The following is an 11,814-nucleotide window of genomic DNA, read 5'->3' as shown; positions in this document are numbered from 1 at the left end:
ATTAAAGCTTTAAAAACCATGTAAAAGTTAAATAATATAGACATTAAGTTTCTCTCAAGAGAAAAATCAGTTTCTTAAAATACCATTTCTCCAAGGCCAGGTTTGTAAACATTAGATATCTACTATGAGGAAATACTGAATCAAGTTAGTGTTCCTTGTAGTGGTGTTATTCAAAAAGGACAAGTGAAATGCGCAGCGTGCAACATAAAAGGCAAAATGATAGCCACCCTGGGCTGCGCTGGGCTGGATGTCTTCAACCAATTAAGCGTTGCAAGGTGCAAGGTGCAAAACAGCTATCCTCGTGAGGCCTTAGACTGGTGGGCTGTGGTGGGGGTCCACAGGAAACCCTTTTTGGGGGGAACAAACAATTTTTCTGGACATGTGGCAAAGGAGTTGGAATTTGGCAGGCTCCACTGCATTAATTTTTCTCTGGGTGTAAAATATGTTAATTTGCCACTGTCTGGAAGAAATCATGATGAGTCATTCACAGAACTACTTAGAATCTACTTATAACATTTCTAAGTATTTATTGCTTTAGCCATTGTTTTTTCTCTTCACAAAAATACTTTTTTAATACTTGTAAAAAAGGTATAAAAATCATTTTATTTTATTCCACATGAAACAGAAATTCCTGAGTTGAGTAAACAGCTGATTACATTTAATATACATTATGATATTTTATATTTTCTGTTTGATCATGGAATGTTTTATGAAAAATGGCATAAACATCCTTCATTCCTTCTGATAATATAAATTTTTTTTTTCCAATTTGTTGTGAAATCAGAACCATACTATATCCACAAAATGAGCTTGTTCAGTACCTAAAAGATTTTATCCATACTTTCCAAGAGTTCAGAATAATCTTGGGTAAATGGCTGTGTGCTGAAGCGGAAGAGGATTGTATTGAAAGCAAAAAAATCTGAATTTAGTGGATTAAAAAAAGTTTTGTTTTATGATATGAAAATTTCTCCATAACTTAAAATAAACACCCTTACTATTGCTAATAACCCGATTTGGGCAGATGTCTCCAACCTTGTAACAAGAACTTCCTTTACTCAGCCTTCGAAATGCAGAATCCAAGCTCCTGTTTTTCGAAACACACTTTATGTAATTAACACTAATCCTAAATTAAGCAATTTGAAAATTAAATATAAATGTCTATCTAGGTTTATAATCAATAATTAAACAACTGACATTAAGCCACTAAATTAGATACAACACTTTGTTATGAAAAAATTTTTCAAAAATAATAAAATCAGTAGTTGAAAAATTTGTTTAGTTTCCTGTATCTTGGAGAGAAAACACGGGTTCTTATAATGCTGCCACCTTCCTACCTGTTTTCAACTAGTAAAGAACATGGACTTATAAAAATTTGCACACATACCATTTGTCTCTTAAAATAACACTAACGTATGTGAAGTCTCCAAATTAAAGCTTCCCTACACATGCTCCCAAACTACAGGACATTGTAACCACAAATGCCTGGAGAAATTGGTTGAATCATCCCTCTTTCCAAAATTGTCCATCTGTCTGTGAGCGTAGTTGTGATCTGGAGGTTCAAGTTGACTTACTCACTGAGCTGCCTGCCAGCTTAGATGCACTTTGTAGGTGGAAAATTGTTGGTCTTTGTCCCTCCCAGCTTGCAAGTAAAATGAAGCTGCCAAGAGATAAACACATTCTAAGTTTATCATGCTATTCTTGGCCTCAAACTACAAGCCATAAGGCAACTATTGCTCAAGGTACAGTGTTTACAAGTGTTCAGTCCTCTGCTGTTTCAGAGACCCAACAAGATGGGATTTCTTCCTGCCAGCCTATATTTTGTGTGTTTTTTAAAGCTTTCACATTTCTCAATTCCTTTTAAAGAAAAAAATGAAAGAGGAAAGGAAGCAGTTTCTTTGACAGAATCTTGAAGGTCTGAAATCTCATTAACGTTTCATATACGATGTTTTAGGGTTTTCTTCCCCAGAGGCACCGTACATTCCTAAAAAGACTAGAAGCTTCTATTATTATCATCAATATTATTACATTTATCATCATCATTATCATTATTCTTATTTTATTTAAAAGTGAACAAGATACATATGAATATGTTTTTATAGAGGCCTGTTCAATTTTTTCTATGTGTTCTTTCATTTGTTTACTGCATTGGCCTTTAACACATTTATTATTATGAGATCCACGTTTCTCTTTCAGTTAATATGATTTTCCTTTTAGATGGTTGTAGTGAAAGTAATTTAATTAGTTTAGTAGTGTTCTCAAAACCCAAAGAAAGAAAAAAGTTGTTTTTTTGAGAGAGAACAAATATGAGTTAACTTTCTTCACAAATGTGTTCCTGGCTGCATTGGATAACAGGATGTATTGAGTTCATACATCTTAAATATAAAGAAGAGTATAGCTATATCGCATCCTATATTGGCACAGTATATTGACATGTATTATGTATGATGTTACACTGTTTAAATTATTAGAAATCACATTAAAAGAAATTATAATAAGATAGGGCTTTTTACCAAATTTAGAGTATTTGGCAAAGATATGATAATCAACTTCAATCCTTGATTTACAAATAAGACTTGGAGTTCTCAAAATTTTATAACTATATTCTATATCACAATTTTTTGCATTTAATTAAAAGTAACATTCTCTTTTGCGTTCAGCATGGTGCATGGATAATGTACCTATAGAATCGGGGCTTAATTGTTTTCTTGGGCATGGTTTATGCTAATGCATATCCTGAAAAAAAAATGTTTGCGTGTCCCCTCGCTAACATCTGCTCCTTCAGTGATTTAACGTTGCTGCAAATTAAATTCACTGACTATGTGATGAGCAAAAAGAACAATAAAAGAAGTTTCATTTGTTTTAGTTGAAGTTCTAAGTGTAGAGAAGAAAAATTTACAAAAATCTACTCTTTGATTACAAGAAAACATGTATGATTAACCTGAGGCATTAATCAGGCTTACTCAAAGTTATCAAAATCATTATGTCCTCACAGGCATGGGTAGAGAGAACGTGAAGAATTGCCATGCCCAGGGTTAGAATGGGCTGTGATCCATTGGCCCCTGAAGATACAGATAATGGAGCACAGAGGATGAGCATCTTATTTGAAAATCATCTATATGTTATCAGAATTGACCTTCAGCCTTCTACTTACAACAAATTCTTATCAATGCCTGTAAAAATGTGTACTACCTTTTCCCTGTACAATTCAAAGTAGGTAGTAAGGCTCATGCATATTCTGAGGGCTATCTGGTCAGAGATATTTGATGCCTTCGCTTTACAGATTTCTTGCTCTTGATTTATTACTCTAGCAGTGTTTTTAGATGTTCTTATCTAACAAAGAGTGGTTAACTAGAATATAAAATTGGCTATAATGCTTCAAAACTCATATTGTTAAAATGTATAAAGCAAGTCTAAGAAATGGCCTGGATTCTGAGGGCGTAAGGAACTGATCGTTCATCAGCGCCAAGCAGCACTGACAGCATTATCCTTTGGTTGAACCAATGTGGGGTCAGGCATAGACCTGACCAAGGTGCCAGCTATTCAACAGAAAAGAACGGTGGCATTTCTAAACCAGTTTGTGGCACACACTGTACAGTTCCTCAACCGCTTCTCTACAGTTTGTGAGGAGAAACTGGCCGGCCTTTCTCTTCGTATCCAACAGATTGAAACAACTCTCAATATTTTAGATGCAAAGTTGTCATCTATCCCAGGCCTATGATGTCATCACAGTTGAAGGATCTCCTGTAAGTGCCACTGGTATCACAAACAAATCACATTCTGAAGCCACTTCAGAGCAATCACAGCAGAAAAGTTTACAAGACTCTGGACCACAGGAAAGTGAAGTAACAGCAGAAAATATCTTAACTGTAGCCAAGGACCCAAGATATGCCAGGTATCTCAAAATGGTTCAAGTGGGTGTTCCGGTGATGGCAATAAGAAACAAAATGATATCAGAAGGATTAGACCCAGATCTTCTTGAGAGGCCAGATGCTACAGTGCCTGATGGTGAAGGTGAAAAAAACACGGAAGAAAGTTCAGAGAGCGAATCTTCTTTTAGTGACTGAGTTTAATTTTGATAACAATTCCATGTAGACGTGTAGGCATACATTTACATTCTATCGGAAAGAGAGCCCGAGCTCGAACACTTTGTCAAGAAGCCATCAAATGGCCGGATACTCACCACCAAGCTCCCTCTGTGTTAAAATCACCGTCATAATAAAGCCTTTATAAACTGGCAAAAAAAAAAACAACAAAAAAAAACCCCAAAAAACCCAAACACCAATATATCCTAAGGAACCCGAAACACCAATCACAAAGAACTTATGCACCCCTATGCTCGTAGCAGCGCAGTTCACAATAGCTAAGATCTGGAAAGAGCCCAAGTGCCCATCAGTAGATGAGTGGATAAAAAAGCTGTGGCACATTTACACCATGGAATACTATGCGGCTGTGAAAAGGAAGGACATTTTGGCCTTTGGCACAGCATTTAAGGACTTTAAGGAAATCTTGATACAGCCTACATGTTTTGGTACCTTATTTTGTTCTACCACCTCACTAGCAATAGTGATATGAGGATTGTCCCAAATCTTACATTTTATATTTTTTCCCAACTAATACAGATATCAGATGACCAAGAAATAAACTAAAAAATCTCGTTACAGACAATGCAGATTTACATGTGCTGTTATTGTTATCTACTTTTGCATACTATCTTTAATAAAAAATTTTCCTACCACTCCCACTCATTTAAAATAATTAATTTACTTTCCCTCCTTAAACAACTAAAAGAAAAAAAAGACAATATATATGAAACAATGGTCATTGGACAAAAATTAGTATAGGACAATGGCCTAAGAGAAGGGAAATAAATGAGCTGTGCTCTATGGTTGCCCCAGTTTATTGCCTGTGACTGTCTTACAGCCAGGCCTTGTGCAGGGAGGTTGCGAACCAAGGCGAGCCCTGTGGTCTTGGTGAGCTGAAGAGGCAGGGGAGGCCCAAATGGCTAGAATGTGCAGAGCAGGACACCACAAAGGACAGTTGTATTGAGAAGAGAGAGAGCTGCAAAGACAGAAAGAGCTCTGGAAATCGTGCATGTGTATGAGGAAACTACCCAAGGCCAGAGAAGGAGCCTCCGGAAGAGACTAGTGAGAAGAAACCCTGGTGATCACAGCAGCTGAGAATAGCCTGTGTTCTCACCGTGAGGAGGGAAAGCCCTCAGGACACGAGGCACCTGGTAGAATACTCAAAATGGTATTGCCCCCAAAGGGCGCAGAATTATCCCTAAAGATTGCCCTGGAACTTCCTAATGAAGCATAAAAGCAAACTTTGAAAGGAGAAAATTATTTTCAAGTAACTTGCATCCTAAGCCAAAGCTCAAGAATGTTTAAAATATTATTTATATCCACACTCCACAAGTAAAAAAAAATCGGCATCGAAATAAAAACTGACACGCAAAGAACATAAACCATAAAGAAGAGAAAAATCCATCAGTACAAACACAATGAAACATTATAAAATTAGTAGAAAAGGACATTAAAAGAGTTACCATTAAAATATTATAATGATTTCATATATTATAGAAGACAGAGAATGGCATGCACATGTTCTAATAGCCTGATTTGTGAATTATATCAGAGATTATGACAAGTGAAAGATGCCAAACTTAAAAGAAAACTTAGTCTATGATTCCATTTATATACAATTCTAGAAAATGCAAACTCATGTATAGTGACAGAAAACAGGTAAGTGGTTTGCTGGAGATGGCAGGTGCGGGGTGGGGGTGATGAAGGGCTGGATTACATTGGGGCACACAGGAAAATTTTGGGGCGGTAATGCATATGTTCATTACCTCTATTATCATGATGGTTTTGTGTGTGGATACATACATGTTAAAACTCATAAAATTCTTCCTCAATGTTTGTAGTTTCTTGTACATCAATCATACCTCAATACTGCTCTAAAATCAAGAGTAATATGTCTGTAATAAAGCAAGGAAGGCTATGGATACCTTCCTTTGTATATGATCAGTAATAGCAGCTATTACATAGATCAAAAGTGACCATTTACAAGTGTTTCTTTTTTAATAAAATGTTCATGAGCTTTGACCATCAGACCATTTAACACATCTGCTGACACACAAAGCTAAAGCTATACCTAAGAAATATATGGATTTGAAATTGTGCTTAAATGCCTTACTGACTGTTCATATAAATGAAATAATCAATTTGGCTTTGATAATCAATTCTTATGTTAAAGACAGCTGAAATGTACAAATCAATGATATGCATGGGTTAGCCCTCCATGAGCCATTGTGGCCTTAATAACATTATTCGATGAAAAATGTCATTCTCCAAGGTGATCTCATAAGCCGCCATGATTTATAGCCACCCCCACGTATTTTCTATTCTCAAGAACAACTTTGTGGCTTCGCTTAAAGAAATTGAAGTCTTTTGTTTCTCCCTGAGGTTGTCATACCAACAACAATTATTCAACTCTAATTGGTCTGTAGGAGGTCAGGATCAGGAGCCTAAAAATGCACTTTAAGGATTTCAGATTTCAGCTCAGTGGTTAAATTATAGCAATCTCTCTCTTTATAGTAATATTATGCAAATACTTATTTGAGACTTTGTTTGCACGCCCCCCCCCCCCATTTTTTTCTACAAAAAGTTTCACTCCATTAATAAGGAATAAACTCAGGGTGTTTGTGGCTTTAAAATGTGATTGTTTTGCCTCTTCTTAAATTTATCCTGTTCCATTTCCATATACACACACACACACATATATAATTAATTTCAGAGAGTCAGGAAGAGAGAGGGAGAGAGAGAGAGAAACATCAATGACGAGAGTCCTCTATCAGCTGCCTCCCTCACACCCCCTACTGGGGATTGAGCCCCAACATGTGCCCTGACTGAGAATCAAACCGCGACCTCCTGGTTCATGGGCAGATGCCCAACCGCTGAGCCACATTGGCCAGGCCTGTTCCATTTCTTTGTGATGTGAAACAATGCTTTTGTATTTTCATAAGTATACAATTCAGTTTGCAGTATATTTTATGTGTCTGAAAAATGAAAACACTGATGAAGTTGAAGCCATCCTAAATCGGATTATTTTATAGCTGCCTCAACTCCCATCTTCGTCCCTGCTTTCTTCCTTTTTAAAAAATACTAAAGTTCTATTCCATCTACTCTAAGCCTCATTATGCTCATGTGTAATTTTTCACAGCTGAGGGCCATGACCGTGTTTAGCAAGAATAGTAAAATAGAAATGAAACAAAATATGATTTGATAATACTCAAGTTACCAATACTGGTCACTGTTGGTTTGAACTTAGGACTTCTTATAGTCTTTAATGCTAGTTTGATTTTGACAATCGTAACACAATTTATCAAATCTAGCATTTTATAGAAAAGACCGAGTCAACATTTTCATGTTAATAGTTGTAACAATGGCATAGAGTCTTCCAAAAGCTATCCAATATCTTCCCTTACAAGAGAAATATTAACATATTAATTTATGAACATGGCAATGGTTCTTTACTCCAGAGAAGTAGAATACCTAATCTGTTTGTCTTCAAATTTTATTTATATATATTCATGTCCTCAAGCTTTGGCTTGATCTACTTTCTTTAATTTTACTATGTCCCTCAGCAGTGATAATGTACCATTTGGATAACTTTTTGCCCCTAATTAAAATTTTATGGCATTATCTATTTCTTCTAGAATATTTAACTCATAACCAGCGGTAGATAACCTTTTCCCCTTAAATGTAGCCAGTCCCTAATGGTCCCAAAATATTGGCAGAAAATATTGAATGATAATAAATAAAATAAAAAGGAGAAACTTTTTACTCAGCTTTTGAAACGCTTGAATCAACTAATGCTCAGGTATAGAAGAAGTTATTAATTTTACTCAGAAATTCTGGGGAAGGTAGCTTTATAGAGGTATAGCAGACAAGTTGGGAGGATTATTTTAGCAGAAAAACAAACAAACACAAAAAACACACCGATGGGATTCAGAGCATTATCATTGTTAATAACAGTATAAAATAGTCAACACTATAACTTAATGGACAACAGTATGTTTTAACTAGGACTTTGTTGCTTCTTAGCTATGTGACTTTATTTTTTTTTTTCTAATTTTTTTTTTAACCCTCACCCGAGGATACTTTTTCCATTGCTTTTCAGAGAGTGGAAGGGGGAGACAGATGCCCCGCACATGCCCCGACCAGGGCCGGGGGTTCCGCCTGCCACCGAGGACGTGCCCTTGGCCGGAATCAAACCAGAACCCTTCAGCCCAAGGGCCGGGGCTCTAACCACTGAGCGAAACTGGTTAGGGCTTTACTAACATTGTAAAATCTAAGAATCTTCATCTGGAAAATAACAATGATAATGTCTTCTTCAAAGTATGGGTGCGAGTGGTAAGCGGGATGATGTGTGTTAGGTACTAAATACCAAATGGGCATTCAATGAATAAATAATAGCAATAGAAAGCAGGGAGAATAAAACAATTGAAATGATTTGGAAGAGAGTAACTGAATAATATAATTATGGGAATGACTGGATAAAATTACGGAAAGATTAAAATGTAAGTTTGAGGCTCTATCAACATTTAAAAAAAAACAACAGATTTTGTTTTTTCGAGCAGTTTTAGGTTCACAGCAAAACTAGGGAAATGCATGGAAATTTCCCACAGAAATTCCTTTTGCCTCAACACGGGCATCGCCTGGCCCACTGCCAGCAGCCACTGTTTGTGACAGTGGCTGAACCTGCCGGCACATCATCCCCGGAGCCCACGGCACGCCCGGCTGGCCTGGGTGCGAGCTCCCTTCCCGCCAGCGCCCCAGGGCAGCTCTGGGCCCGGCCACCCCAGCGCGCCTGGCTGCCGCGGGCGCCCCCTGTCACGGGGTCAGCGCGTCCCCGATGGAGCCCAGCAGGTGAGGTTCTGGTCAGACTGCGTCTCCTGAGGGCAGAATTGTTAAGAAGAACAGTGCTCTAGTGTATTTCAAAATGCTTCCTGTTTTCTTCCTCTTGCTGGAAGCATGAGGGGTTTGTCTTAAGTATTCACTGTGAGAACCAGGTTGAACTCCAGGAGGTAAACCTCACAAAAGTGGACCGCCGGTCCCCTGAGATTTCTTCTCAGAGGTGTGCGCTGGGCCTCCAGGGGCTGGCCAGTCACAGTTCGGGCCCCTCACCTCCCTGCCTGGCCCTCCCTCTCCCGCAGTTGGATCTGCCCCTGGGCCTCTGCTGCAGGGAGGCCGAGCCTCTGTCTTGCCTGCCTCCCCTCTCCGCAGCGGTTTTCCCTGCGACTTCACTTCTTTTACAGATCTGGGAAGAGTAGCTGATTTTTCATTTTGTTCAGCTTTTTACTTGTTAGAAGGGAGTGGCAAATCCCAAGTTTTGTACATGCCACTGTGGGAACTGGAAGCTTTATATTTACTTTTGACAGTTATTTGAGATATTTTATTACAGATATTAAAATTAAAATTTAAAATATCACTTTTCAGATTTAGTCCTCAAAACATTTTATCTTTGAAATTAATGTGATATTTAAACAAATCACTGTGTCAATGATTTGTTAAGCCTTCATTAGATTACAGTATTGAAGGTGTTGATGACAAAATAAATTATCTTTTAAATTATACATTTATATTTTATATATATATTATATTTTTATATGAAAAAAATAGAGATAAATATTCCAATGTGCTACTAGGTATTGTGTTATGTGTGTGGTTTGTGTGTGTGTCTACGTGTATATTCCCTCTCCCAGTCTCCCCTATTTTGCATTAATTTGTGCCTGTTTTGAAGTTGGTTCAATTTTATTAAAGCATTTAACTTGATTAAGCACTAGATAGTGTGAGAAAATGTAATCAGGACCTTGGTTAAAAAAGACATAAGACTGCTGTTACTGTAGCTCAAGAACAGAACACAATTTGCCCTGAAGAATCTCAAAAACACCTAGTAGGGTCTGTGTTGCCATCACTGAAGTTTATGTTTGAGGGAAAATATTAATGTGAATTGTATGACCCTAAAATTATTTAAAATGTGAAATGTAGAAAGAGAATTGGTGTTTGGAGCTCAAACACTGGAAAATGGAAGAAAGCCAAAACATTGGCACTAACACTTTGCTCTCGTTAAGAAAATGCCAAGGGATCTTTTCACAAGAGTAACTCACAGATTGCAATGCAGTTACCTTAGCTGGCTCCTGATGTGCAGTATCACACCACATTTAAATTTCCATCTGTGGTGTCTGGAACTATTGTTCTCACTGTTAACTTTTTCCCCCCCGCCCAAAGTAAATCTACAGGATCTGAAAGGCCACAGGACACGCTTCCTTTAGTGGGACAACCAACTAAACTTAAAGAAGTTAGAAAGGAAGTTTGTAGTCTTTCTGGCAACAATGGCATCATGTCATGTTTCAAAACAAGTAAGTTTGCATTGGGATTGCACATAGAAAATGCTACATTTTGATATATCTAGAAGCATTCCTTTTTCTTGGGATGTCGTAAATGCTCTATTGCTACACTGTGCCTCTATGAGGAGGGAAAATGAGGATGCTGTGTTCCTTTTCCTTTCCATGGGAAACTTAGTAATCAACATCCTTAGACTGAGCCCCAAATAATTGATGGTTATAAATTCACTGCATTGGTAAAGGTAACCATTTAGCAAATTGACTTTAATACAATTTTATTTGTCAATGCAATGTTTCCTTTGTACTAGCTGAGTTGTGATGCTGAAATTTCAGAAACACTCACACATACAACATCTGGTTTCTAAGTGCAATAATTGAAAGAAACATTAAAGTTCATGAGCTAATTATATGACTAATCTTTCTGCTTTAAGAGGCGGCAATGATCTTTCAGCTTTCTCTCTTCTTTTCTACAAGGGAAAACAACTGTGCTATATTCAATTCTCAAGAACTTGGAAGAGAAATTGAAATTAAGTGTTTTAAGATTTTGAAAGAAAAGCTTATGTAAAGTGTTCATATATATTTTAAAACAAAGAGGTATACACTTGGTGATGTCTTTCATATTCTTTGCCTTATGGATTAACCTAATAACCATTTTCTATTTTTAATGTATATTTTTCATCTGGAATATATATATACATATATATATATTTATACATAATATTCCATCTATTCAACATATATAAAATGTATAATTTTCATCTCTTCTCTATTTTTTACATAAGTTAACATATATAAAGCACTTAAAACAGGATCTAACACAGTTATACATTAACAAATATTAATTAAATAACAATATTATAATTTCTATTCAGTGCTGGTTTTCGAAGTTGCACAATCTGCAAGGACCTTGAAATGATCACCCCAAGAAGCAACTTTAAAGGAAATTCTACTACCTCTTTGCTCACAGTCCTGTTGCTAAGCAACTAAATTTGTTTATTCTCTCCTGTTTGGGTCAAAACTGGGGATAATGAGCTGATGTTGCATGTCAGAGGAATGAGTTAGTGGCTGAAGATGAACTTTCAACTTCCTAGCTGTGCATTGTTTTCTCATTTAGTGACCTCCTGTGTAATTCTGAGCACATTATTGCACTGCTTTAGGGTTGTTCTTTCATTAAATTAACAATTACATATAGGGGACTTTAGCAAAGTGCCTACATCTTGATATAAAGATAGTCCAAATAATACGACAAAGCAATTAGACTTCAAGACAAATATTTCGAAACTTTTAAATAAAAATAACATAGAAATGTCTCTTTTGCCACAGTGACACATTTTTTTGCTCTGAATTGCTTTTTAGCTCCTTTAAGAAATGAATGGCAGAAGTGATTGACAAGGCACTATATACAT

The 11,814-nt window shown here is 36.8% G+C and overlaps 1 pseudogene; it reads left to right on the top strand.

Annotated features, from left to right (window-relative positions):
• The first annotated feature begins 3,496 nt into the window (after positions 1-3,496).
• On the top strand, positions 3,497-4,118 carry LOC107539592 (WASH complex subunit 3 pseudogene; annotated as a pseudogene).
• The last annotated feature ends 7,696 nt before the right edge of the window (positions 4,119-11,814 follow it).

This window comes from Miniopterus natalensis, chromosome 3, assembly GCF_054644295.1.
Source record: "Miniopterus natalensis isolate mMinNat1 chromosome 3, mMinNat1.hap1, whole genome shotgun sequence".
NCBI classification, from domain to species: domain Eukaryota; kingdom Metazoa; phylum Chordata; class Mammalia; order Chiroptera; family Miniopteridae; genus Miniopterus; species Miniopterus natalensis.
This window is presented reverse-complemented; position numbering and strand designations above follow the sequence as displayed.